Raw genomic sequence first — 12,566 nt, forward strand, 5'->3', positions numbered from 1 at the left:
TGAAACCTCCGGCTAGTGCTGCCAAGGCTCTATCAAAGAGGGAGACCTTGCAGTGTTCCCCGAGTGCCAACTCCTTCTGTTTCCTTCTGGAGGTTGGCTCCAGAGCCGTCTCCCCTCTGGAGAGAATGCTTTGCCCGCATGGCTAAGGCCTCGGTTCCCCTTGTGCTGCTGGCTGGTGTGCTAGAGAGCTGGGGCTGTGCTGACGGAACCTGCAGCTGGGGGGGCCTCTCAATGGGTAGCCGACTCGGCTAGCGAGTGAAGTGTCCCACCTAGAGGTGAAACGCGGCACCCATCATGACAGCACCACCCCAGGGAAACCCAGCCTGAGGCCCTGCTCCAGCCACAGGACAGTCTGGTTCATTCCCCGGAGCTGCTGGCATACAGCTCCTGGGCATGCGGGCTCATTATATTTGCACAGCTTCCCGGGCCATGGGGCATTATGGGGTCCCATTAGTGGGGGGGAGGTGGGTATTTTGGGGCCCCTCCCACCACCCTAGGCTCTCCCCTTACGCTCCCTGCTGGCCAGCCAAGGCCCTCAGTTGATGGGTCCATCCAGCTTCCCTGGCCGGTCCCCGGTGCTGAGGAGCAACCACTGCCATGGTACACGGCCTACCACAGAGCAGATCCTGGCTCCTGGTCACACTGCACTCCCCCTCCTGGGCGTGTTAAGGACTCAGTGTCTGAAGTGCAGGTTTTTAAAAGTGGGAGGGCAGGGCCCCTCCTCCCTTGTCTCCAGCACCTATAAGTTCAGGGACCCTTGAGAATAATTTGGGGTGGCAAGTGCCAGGGGGAAGCTCACCCAACATCATCTTTGCTCATCTGCAGCCTAGGCTCTACCAGCTTTGGAAGCAGATCCCAGCTCCAGAGGCCTGTGGCCAAGTGGCTTCCTGACCAACACCCCCTGTGGTGTTGTCCTGAACTTGATAAATGAAGTCCCCTTAGACTCATCAAAGCTGCTGCAGACATGGCTGAGCTCCGCACTCCTGCGTCACTCTAGGACCTCACCCTCCTCTTGCTCTGACTGGGGATGGTACACACCATACAGAGCAGCTGAGTCACACATGGCAGCTCTATTGGACAAGCCTGTGGCTGCAAAGCCCCTCCTTGCTGGGCTGCACAGCATACTGCCAGCACTCCAGCTGTGTCTACATTGCAAGCAAAGTGATGTTCTTCACTTGGGTTAAAATGGCAGTTAGCTTTTAATTTAGGTTAGCAGCTCCTGTTCAACCCCAGGCTTCCTCATAGACAAACTTGAATTGCAAACCGTAGCCCATAGAGCTAGCTGTGGTATTTATTTTATTTAGCAGTAACACAAGGAACTTACAGGCCTGTACTCTGTAAGACACTGACTTCAGCAGTTAGCATAAGGCTTGAGGCCTATAAAGTCTGGCACAGGTAAATGGCCTAACGGTCACCCCTAAGTTTTGGGGAACTGGGAACAGTGTGTGTAAGGGGGAAGTTTGTCCATAACGACACCAGCCAACCACAGGAACATGAGCCAACACCAGCTTTTAGATATTTTAGAATGGGAACATCTGCAGATGTTTGACCACAAGAGTGCCATGGCAACAAACTGACATATATAATGAGATCATGAATATACTAACCTATCGGAGAAGGGCACCCCAACATTAGTAGGGTGAGGAAATACAAACAAGGAAGAGGGGAGAAACCCCTACTGAATATGCATTACATAGAGTGGCATCAGCATAATCTATTATACAAGTTGTAGCCCATCCTATGTGCGGGGTGAGAGAGAGATGGGAGGTGCCAGGACGATGGCCACTGGTGATGGTGATGAGGAAGATAATGGCTAACATTTCAGGTTGTTCTGCAAGGGAAGGTGTGAGTCTGTGGATGTTCAGATGGAGAGTCTGTATTATCTCTACCTACCTTGCTGGGTTAGAGAGTTTGGGACTTTGCTAAATGTATTAAACTACTGTAAATATAGAGGGACTCCTAAAGTGTGAGTGTTGGAGCTGTACACAGCAGGACTCCCCACTGAACATTGAGTTAAAGAATACTCAGCCTGATGTTGGGCCAAGAACCTGTCAAACCTCAGAGCGTTAAAATGGGGAATTCTTAAGTAATCAATAGAATTAATACATAATCTGTAGATTGGGTCACAAGACAGCCCCTCTGCTGCAAGCTGGGGCTTTTCACAGCTGATTGACTTAGGGGCCAGAGATTTCACAACTTTGGACTAACAGCACTTAGGGATCCTCTCTAAATTACAGCACAGCAGCAAACTGAAAATGCAGTGACCTGCAGGTGGAGAGTCCCTGGAAAAATACACCCAAGAGCAACAACCCAATGAGCCCTGCGAAGCACACACAGTCGCATTTGAGCATCTGCACAATCTACTGTGAGGAGCATCTCCTTCTGGGCTGTCATGGGGTGAGGTTGGGGATAGTATCGCTGCTCCCACTCTCCCCTCCTCCAAGCCCTGGTTAATTTCCCTGGTTTAGTTTGTAACACTGCTCAGGGCACAGAACTCCACTATCCTGTCTGCATTCCACTCCATCTACCTCACCAGCAGCTCCTGCCTCCCACAGCGGGGCCAGGGGTAAGGGGGAACTTAGCTGCGCAATCACCCCGAGGTTTAAGGGGAGATGGGGTGGGCGAAGCCATCCACCCACCCCTCTTGCCTGGGGCAATGGGAACACAACATGCCAGGCTGCTCCAGCAGGGGTCACTCTAGCTCAGCATTTCTCAAATGCAGCTACCAGAGCCTCTTCTTGCAGCCACAGCCTCCTGGGCTGTGATGGGGAGGGGGAGGGCAAAGCAGCGGCCCGACCCCTTCCCTCTTGTTCCTGGATGCAATTCCTTGGTGTTGGCTGCTGGGGCTGCAAGCAGGAGTTGGGCTAGCAATAAATAAATTACTATGATTTGGACATGTATATGTGTATATTTATTTGTTTCTCCTAAAGCTAATTAAGTATTTTAGGAAAAAGTGTGAGAGTGGCTACCAGCAAGAGTTGGTGGCCTCACTCTGAAGTTACCAAAAAATGTGTCCTGAGAACCCCTGCTCTAGCTCCAGGCCTGGGGTGGCAGACTGTGTTGAGTGGCCTCTGGCTGTAGCAGCACTTTGCTGCCTGCCTGCTGGTGCCCCTGGGCATGATGCACGCAGAACCCGTGCCAGTTGCAGCATGGCAGATTCTTTTACATGTAAAGTGAAAAACAACTCAGTACCTTGCACCTGGCAAGACAAAAAGTGGTTGGACCCTAAACCAGGAGGGCCCCTAGCTCCGCAGTCTATGTCCCAACTCCACAGTTCTGTCAGTTTCTAGGGCTAGCTGCCAGCTGGCTCTAGCCAGGATCACACTGCTTCTCCTTTCTGAGAATCAGAACAGCTGCTTTCCTCTAGTTAGCTGCCACCTCCCCTCTGGCTCAGGAGCTTTCAGAGAGGGGTTCTAAGAATTTGGCAGCTAATTTCCTCCATGACCAAACATTCCTGTGTGATGTTGCACCCCATAATGCTTTATAGAACTAAGCTTATGAGTGTGAATATAATGTAACTGGAATATTCTGCATGCAAAATGTCTCTTGTAAGGTATCATTACAAAGCTTGTAATCTACTGAGCTTGTCCATCCTATTTGTATAAATGTATCATTCTTGTATCTGAAACTAGAAATATGAAGTATAACTCTGAGGTTTTATTGTAATTATGCAAAGTGTGGGCCATTAATGGTGGCTTGGAATCTTGATGGCTCTCATTAACCAGGACAATTGATTGTAAATGGTCTGTTTACTTGTAAGTCTTCCCATATACCTGTGCGCTGGCAAGTAGGTAATGAAGTCTTACAGTGACATGGGATCATGTCACCTGAACTGGAATCCATCTTTAACCTGGTGCTTTTCCATTAAGAAGGAGAGGTGGGAACCCAGAGAGGGACAAAGGATTCTCGCCTTGTGCAAAAGATATAGAAGGGGGTGGAACAGAACAGAGGGGGCAGCAGTCATGAGAAATCCCCTAGGAAAGGATTGGGTCCAGAGTAGAAAGGAGTCTAGTCTGTAAAAGAAGCTTATTGGAACATCTCTGAGGGTGAGGTTTCATCTATAACCAGTTTCTTACTGTATTAGGCTTAGGCCTGTGTGTTTTTGTTTTATTTTGCTTGGTAATTTACTTTGTTCTGTCTGTTTTTACTTGGAACCCCTTAAATCCTACTTTTTATATTTAATAAAATCACTTTTTACTTATTAACCCAGAGCAAGTAATTAATTCCTGGGGGAGCAAACAGCTGTGCATATCTATCAGTGGTTTAGAGGGCAAACAATTTATGAGTTTACCCTGTATAAGCTTTATACAAAGTAAAATGGATTTATTTGGGGTTTGGATCCCACTGGGAGCTGGGTGTCTGGGTGCTAGAGACAGAAGCACTTCTTAAGCTGTTTTCTGTTAAGGCTGAAGCTTTTGGGGGATGTGGTTCAGACCTGGGTCTGTGTTTGCAGCAGGCTAACGTGTCTAGCTCAACAAGACAGGGTACTGAAGCCCCAAGCTGGCAGGGAAAACGGGCTCAGAGGTAGTCTCAGCACATCAGGTGGCAGTCCCAAGGTGGTTTCTGTGACCCAACCCATCACACCCTGTGAACCAGACACGCTCCTGTCTGACATTCCTCCTTCCCAGGTACCCAGTAACTGCTCTCTCTCACTAATGTAGCATCTCCCTTCCTTACCAAGCTGGTTATGTTGCTTGTCCAGCTTGCTGTGGAAGAGTATGCTGAAGAGTTCAATAGCTCAGCGGTCCTGGGTCAACAACGACAATGACAGTGACAAAATCTGCAGGTTCCCTTCAGTCTAAAACCAGAAAAATCACCAACCAGAGAGGAGATTAAACTGAAGATACAGCTCCTCAGCCCTAATTACACCCCAGCCTCCCCCAGCAACTGGGTACAGCGAGATCAGGCTGAGACTTCGGGTGTCGAAGACCAGGCAGGGAAGTGAGTTGCCAGCAGGGCAAAGGGATTCCAGCTCAAGCTCCTGTATAGCAACACAGACATTCAAAAGGGGGCAAATGAAGGTTAAACAGGCAGCCTTAATTCCAGCATTTCCTACCTTGCAGGTGCTTCACTTTGCAACCTGCATGTTCTTTTAATGTAGAGCTTTTGTTTGGCTTGTGTGGGGAAATTCCTAGGTTTTTAAAAAGCAAACTGAAAAAATAAATTCCTTCAACAGGGTTGGAACCTTTAGATCCACCACATTGACATGTGAGCTAAAGCAGTGGTTCTCACCAGGGGTATGCGTAACCCGGGGGGGGGTGGGGGGTGGTACGCAGAGGTCTGTTAGGCGGTACGTCAACTCATCTAGATATTTACCTAGTTTTACAACAGGCTACAGAAAAAGCACTAGCGAAGTCAGTGCAAACTAAAATTTCATACAGACAATGACTTGTTTATACTGCTCTATATACTATACACCGAAATGTAAGTACAAGATTTATATTCCAATTGATTTAGTTTATAATTATATGGTAAAAATGAGAAAGTCAGCAATTTTTCAGTAGCACCATACCATGACACTTTTGTCTTTTTATGTCTGATTTTGTAAGCAAGTAGTTTTAAGTGAGGTAAAACTTGGGGGTATGCAAGACAAATCGGACTCCCAAAAGGGGTACAGTAGTCTAGAAAGGTTGAGAGCCACTGAGCTAATGGAGCAACTGGGTAAAAGGGTAAACAGGATGACCTGGGTAATTATAGCATCCGAAGAAGTGGGCTGTAGTCCACGAAAGCTTATGCTCTAATAAATATGTTAGTCTCTAAGGTGCCACAAGTACTCCTGTTCTTTTTGCGGATACAGACTAACATGGCTGCTACTCTGAATCTTGTCTGTCTGACATCAATAGCTGGCAAGATAATGACATGGCTGATACAGGGCTTGATTAATAAAGAATTTGAGGGTAATATAATTACTGCCAATCATCATGGGTTTATTGAAAATAGATCCTGTCAAACTAACTTGATTTTTTTTTTAAATGAGATTACAAATTTGGTTGATAAAGGTAATAGGGTTTATGTCATTTACTTGGACTTCTGTAAGGCATTTGACTTGGTACCACAACATTTTGATTAAAAAATTAGAATATAAAGTTAACAAGGCACATATTAAATGGATTAAAAGCCGACTAACTGATAGGTCTCAAAATGTAATTGTGAACGGGGAATCATCATTGAGTGGGCATGTTTCTAGTGCAGTCTTATAGGGGTCGGGTCTTGGTCCTACGCTATTTAACATCTGTGTCAATGACCTGGAAGAGAAAACAATCACAACTGAAGTAGTTTGCAGACAACACAAAGAGTGGGGGAGTGGTAAATGATGAGGATAGGTCGCTTGGTAATCTGGGAAAGCAAACAATATGCATTTTAATGGCTAAATGTAGATGGATATATCTAGGAACAAATTAAAAATTGTTACCTACCTTTTTGTGATTGTTGTTCTTCCAGATGTGATACCCAGGTCCAATCCACTGTAAGTGTACATGTGTCTCATGCAGAGTTAGAGAACTTTTCCCCTCAGTGGCAGTTGTCAGTGTGGCTTGGCGCAGATCTAAGAGGATAGCGCCACTCCAACTCCCCTCAGTTCCTTCTTACAGGATAGATTCAATAGAGAAGGGAAGGAGGGTGGGTCGTGGAATGGACACTTGCAACACATCCAAAGAACAACAGTTATGGAAAGGAAGGTAGCCATTTTTAGTTTGCGTGACTGCATATGTCCATTAAACTGTAGGTGACACATGAGCAGCTACACATGGAGGCAGGCTTAGAGTCTACCTGAACAGCAATTGTTGCTCTCTGAAATGCCGCCTGAAACTGGTGGTGTTGCTGGACTGATGGGAAATGGCATAATGAGCAGCAAAAGGATACACTAATGACCAAGTCACCGTTTTGCCAATGTCTCAAATAGGTATGTGCACCAGGAAAGCTGCCGAAGCGGCTTCCAATCTAGTCAGATGACCCTAGCAGATGGTGCGACATTAATTAGTAACACATACAAATGCAAGAAGAAATCTAGGAGGAAATCCTCCGAGTGGAACCCAGTTGGCCTTTCACTCTGTCTGCAACTGCAATAACGGTGTTGAGATCTAAAGGACCTGGTGCAGTCCAAGTAGAAGGCTAAAGCTCTTCTCACATCCAACAAATAAAGTTTCTCCTCATCTCTGTGTGTGAGGCTTTGGGAAGAAAGTTTGCAAATAAACTGCCCAGTTATTGTAGGAAAAGGAAACCACAGTTGTCAGGAATTTTGAGTGAGGGCAGAGGTAAACTTTATCCTTACGGAGAACTGTATAAGGAGGATTTGAGAAAAGGGTCGTTATTCACTCCCTTTCCTTGCTGAGGTTATTGCAACCAGAAATGGTACTTTCACAGAGAAATGGAGTAGGGAGCAAAACGCAAGAGTTTCCAAGGTCCCGTTAATTTTGCTAGCACCAGGTGGAGATCCCATGAGGGCACAGGTTCTTGCACCAGTAGGTATAACATGTCTAACCCTTTTAGAAATCTGATAGCTATGGGGCTGGAAAAAAGCAGTCTATTACCTACTGAAGGGTGGAAAGCTGAAATAGCTGCTAACTGTACTTTAATAGAAGTGTCAAACCTTGATGTTTTAGGTGCAACAGACAGCCCAAAATGTGGGTGATGGAAGCTTGAACTGGAGAGACCAGACAGAAAAATGTTTCCCTTTGGCCAGGTACGTATGCCTAGCTGAAAGCTTTCTGCTACTCAGAAGCATTTCTTAACGGCTTCTGAGCAATCCCTTTCTAATTGGGTTAGCCGTGAAGCATTCACACTCTCAAGTGAAGGGCTTGCAGGGTGGGGTGGAGCAGATGGCCATGGTTCTGAGAATCACATTTGGAGCCAACAGGAGAGGCAGCGGAGCTCTCACTGACAACACTAATAGGATTGCCAAGGTCACGCTGGTGCTATTAGTATGAGGTAATTATGGTCCTGTTTGGTCTTGAACAAGACTCTGTACACTGATGGTAATGGAGGAAAGGCATACAGCAGGGAGTTCTTCTATGGTAGCAGGAAAGTTTCTGCCCACGACCCAGGCGGTGTCCCCTGCTCCCTGACAGCAGAACTGATGGCATTTTCTTTTGGCCTTTGTTGCAAACAGCTCCATTTGGGGAGCCCCCCGCAGCTAGAAGGGGCTGGCCACATCTGGACATAGTGATTATTCCAGCTGAGTGGAGAAGGACCTGCTCAGGTGATCTGCCGTGTTCTGCTCTCCTAGGAGGTGTAAGAAGCTTTGAGGTGAATAGAGCTGGTGATGCAGAACTCCCACAGTAGAACTGCCTCCTGGCACAGTTGCGATGAACGCACCCCTCCTTGACTGTTTACATAGAACACAGTTGCTATGTTGTCCGTTAACACTAGCAGCTTCTCTCTCTCAGTACGTGGACGGAAAGCCGAGCAGGCTAGATGGACAGCATGTAGCTTCCTGATGTTTATGAGAGTCCTCAGACCCTGTGAAGACCACAAACCTTGAATTTGCTGAGTTCCCATGGTTGCACGGAAAGGAAGGGAACTCCCATACAAACTTTCCAAGTCTGCCAATCCAGGGAGGACAAAACTGGATGATGTCTGCCTAGATAATGTTGATTGGGACCATACACCAATGCTAGCCATTCCAAGCGTGCACTGTGGTAACGGACTGTGCTTTTAGTTCCATGCCCAGGCTATGGAGCGCTTGGAACCTTGACTGAGGCAGAAATGCTTTGGCTTTCGCAGAACCCGGGAGACCTCTGATAAATTCTATTTTTTGCACAGGTTCCAGAATTGATTTGTCCAGACTGAGCAATCGAAGGTGGATTGGATAATGGTCATGCTGGACACTATTTGAGACTCAAACTAGCCTCTCATGAACCAGTCGTCCAGATAGGAGAATGTGTGATTCCCCAACATCCCAAAAGGTACGCAGCTACTACCACTATGCATTTTGTGAAAACATGAGGGGCTCCTGATGGGCTGAATGGCAGCAGTGTGAATTGGTAGTGGGCTCTATGAACTTGAGAAACTGCTGGTGCCTGGACAGATCCCTATATGCAAATAAACATCTTAAGTCGAGGGCAGCATACCAGTCCCCGTGTTCCAAGGAAGGAAGGATGGAAGCTAGGGTAACCATGCAGAACTTAATTTTCTTCAGATGCTTGTTAAACTCTCTTAGATCTAAGATAGGCCTAAGATAGCCTTTTGCTTTGGGAATAAGGAAATAGAGGTAATAAAACCCTCCCACTGAGGAACATAGGAACTTGCTCTATGGCCCCTGCTAGAAGGAGAGATTGGACTCCTGCTGAAGAATGGTCTCAGGAGTGTGGCCCCTCACGAGGGATAGGGCGGGAATGGCGGTTAGAAAGGAAAGGAGCATCTCAGATCCACCATGCTTAGGACCCACTGTACTCCTATCTGGTGAGAGTCCAAGTATGGAGGAAGTGGAATAAACAATTGGTCTGTAAGAGCTTGTATGTTGCCCTCAACAAACTGTCAAAATGTGTGTTTAGACTGGGCCGGTGGTCGAGAGGAACCTGCTATAGCCGAGGAGAGGGGAGGTCAGTGGTTTGAGCATTGGCCTGCTAAACCCAGGCTTGTGATTTCAATCCTCGAGGGGGCCACTAGGGATCTGGGGCAAAATCAGTACTTGGTCCTGCTAGTAAAGGCAGGGGGCTGGACTCGATGACCTTTCAAGGTCCCTTCCAGTTCTAGGAGATGGGATATCTCCATTAATTTACAATTTAATTTATTTACAATTTAGTTCATCGCCTCCTGTAATTCCTGCACCTTTGTCTTGGCAGGTCGTGGGGCCAAGGTATAAAACTCTGATATCTGAGAGCCTGCTGGGGCCAGAACTGCTTCCTCTGTCACCCATGTACAGATTCCAAGAGATTTCAGAGTTACCCTGGAATCCTTTATGCTATGTAGCCTCTCACTTTCAAAGGACAGATGATCTTGGATGGTCTGCTGTACTTCAGAAGGGAGACCAGAAGATTGCAGCCATGAACATCTACTCAGAAATATGGTTGATGCCATAGATTGAGCTGCTGGGTCCGTCGCATCCAAGCTGCCCTGGTCACCAGCTTGCCCTCCTCCACCATCACACTGAACTCCAGTAGCTTGTCTTTAAACTTCATGATGTTTTCCCACAGAGTGAAGTCACAGTGATGTAGAAGAGCTGAAGAGCTCGCTGGCTGGCAATTTTAAGTTGCAGCCCCCATCAAATAAAGTTTACGATCAAGCAAGTCCAGTCTCTTCAACTCCTTCCCCTTTGATGTCGATGCTCAATGCCCCTGCCTCTCCCATTCATTAGCTGCCGCCACCACTAAAGAACCTGTGGGAGGGTGAGAGTAGAGGTATTTGAAATCCTTAGAAGGGATATAGTATCTCCTCTCTGCCCATTTTGCCATAGGAGGGAGGGAAGAAGGGGTCTTTCAGAGTGTTCTGATCAGCTCCAGAATTGCTCTGTTAATCGGGAGTGCCGCTTTGGAGAGCCCCATCAAAGTTAATACGTCCACTAGCTTGTGGGATTTCTTGCAGACCTCTTCCGAGTGAATGTCTAACAATAAGGCCAACCTTTTAAGCAGTTCTTGGTGAGCCTGTGGTGAGCCTCTAGTGGTGGTGAATCACTCACCATTTCCATAACCTCATCTGGCGATGAAGAAGACACATCATGATGCTGAGGCAATGTCTGATCTGTCTCTTGTGGTGGAGGAGCTGTCTGAGTAAATTCCAGCTGCTCAGTCCTGGTCCTGGTCATCAGAGAATGCTGTCTGCAGAGCTGATGATATCGGTGCACCCTCAAGTAAGTCAATTGATATGGGTGAGTGGAGGTCCTAGCAGGGAGGGAGACACTCCAGTGCCCAGAAACACTGGTACTGAAAGGTTGAGTACTTCTCTTAGCAGCTACATACACCTCTGCCATAGTCAGTACTGGAATTGGGTCTTGGGTTTGATATCTTGCATAGGAACTTCAGGGGTCAGCATCGACGGACCTGGCACATGTTCCAGCATCTACTATCCCCTTTCTAGATGAGGAATGCTTCCCCTCAGTCTCTTCCAGAGTCTGTGTTTCTAGATGGCCTTGGTACCACTGATCTTGCTGAATGGGGTACTGAGTCCTGGGATGATGTGCGTCTTTTCTTCAGTACCAGAGACACAGAATGAGGTGCTGAAGACATCTTGGGTGGTGTGTGCTGTACCAAAGGTGCAGCATTTGGAGTATGTTCTGAACCTGACAGCTCTGATGGAGAGCAGAATGCCACCTCCATAAGGAGACACTTAAATCTTGCTGCTCTCTCTTTTTTTAGAAAAATGTGGGACTTCTCCAAACATTTTAGGCAGCTGGGGTGGGGGGTCGCTGACCAGCACTGTCTTAGCACAAAGCTGGCAGAATTTAAACCCCCCAGAAAGTGAAGTATGGCTACAGTACTGATCCTGGTACCAAGATTCTAATTTGGTCCAAATTGGACCTAAAATTAAAACCTATCACAAGCACTAACTGTGCTCTTTACCTAGCTAACTACTAAGAGAACAAAAACAATATACAAAGGGTGAGGGAAAAACTCGCAATAGCAAGACCAGAAGTGCTCCAACAACCACCACTGGTGGTCAGAAGGAACTGAAGGAGAGGAGAGGGTGGCTCTGTCCTCTTATACCTGCAAACAGTGGTGCAGAATGGCAGAGGGCACTTGAGCTGCCCCAACAAGTACCACTGAGGGAAAAAAGTTCTCCAATAACTGTGCATGAGGGGTGTACATACCTACAGTGGAATGGACATGTGCAATTACTCCAAGAAGAATGTAGGCCATACTTACAGGATGGTGGACTCTATCCTGGGAAGCAGTGACTCCAAAAAAGATTATCCATCATGGCTCAAACCAGCTGAACATGAGCTACTAGTGCAATCCAAAAGGGCTAATGTGGTTCTTGGATGCATAAACAGCGAAATCTCAAGTAGTAGAGAAGTTATTTTACTCTGTATTTGGCACGGGCGTGACTGCTGCAGGAATACTATGTCCAGTTCTGGTGTCCACGATTCAAGGAGGATGTTGATAAACTGGAGAGGGTTCCGAGAAGAACCATGAGAATGATTAATGGAAAACATGCATTACTGTGAAAGATGCAGGGAGCTCAATCTATTTAGCTTAAAAGAGGTTAAAGGATGACTTGTTCCCAGCCTATAAGTACTTGCCTGGGGAGCACATATTTGATAATGAGTGCAAGAACTCTGTGTTGTGATTTTTAAGTACACATTTGAGATTCTTCTCCCCATCTCTTACTGCATAAAGTCCTCTATCTGAATTTGCAGTAGTTTAGCCAGCATCTCAGGATGGTAGCCTGGAGTTCTAGAAACACAAGAATTGAAGAACTGCCCTCCTAAAGCAAGCGAAGGATGGACGTGCCAAACACCCAGGGTAATACTGTGTGAACGTGTACACTCAATCCCAGGTGGTAGCTCTGCAGGCTGCTAGAATGTGAACGTTAGGGGAGCAGACAACACCACTGCCTTCACCCTAGTGAAGCAAACAACAAGTGACTAATTTTCCCACAACAACTCACATCTTTAGGAAAAAGGCCTTGAA

The sequence above is a fragment of the Chrysemys picta genome, chromosome 9 (genome assembly GCF_011386835.1).
Source record: "Chrysemys picta bellii isolate R12L10 chromosome 9, ASM1138683v2, whole genome shotgun sequence".
Classification (NCBI taxonomy): domain Eukaryota; kingdom Metazoa; phylum Chordata; order Testudines; family Emydidae; genus Chrysemys; species Chrysemys picta.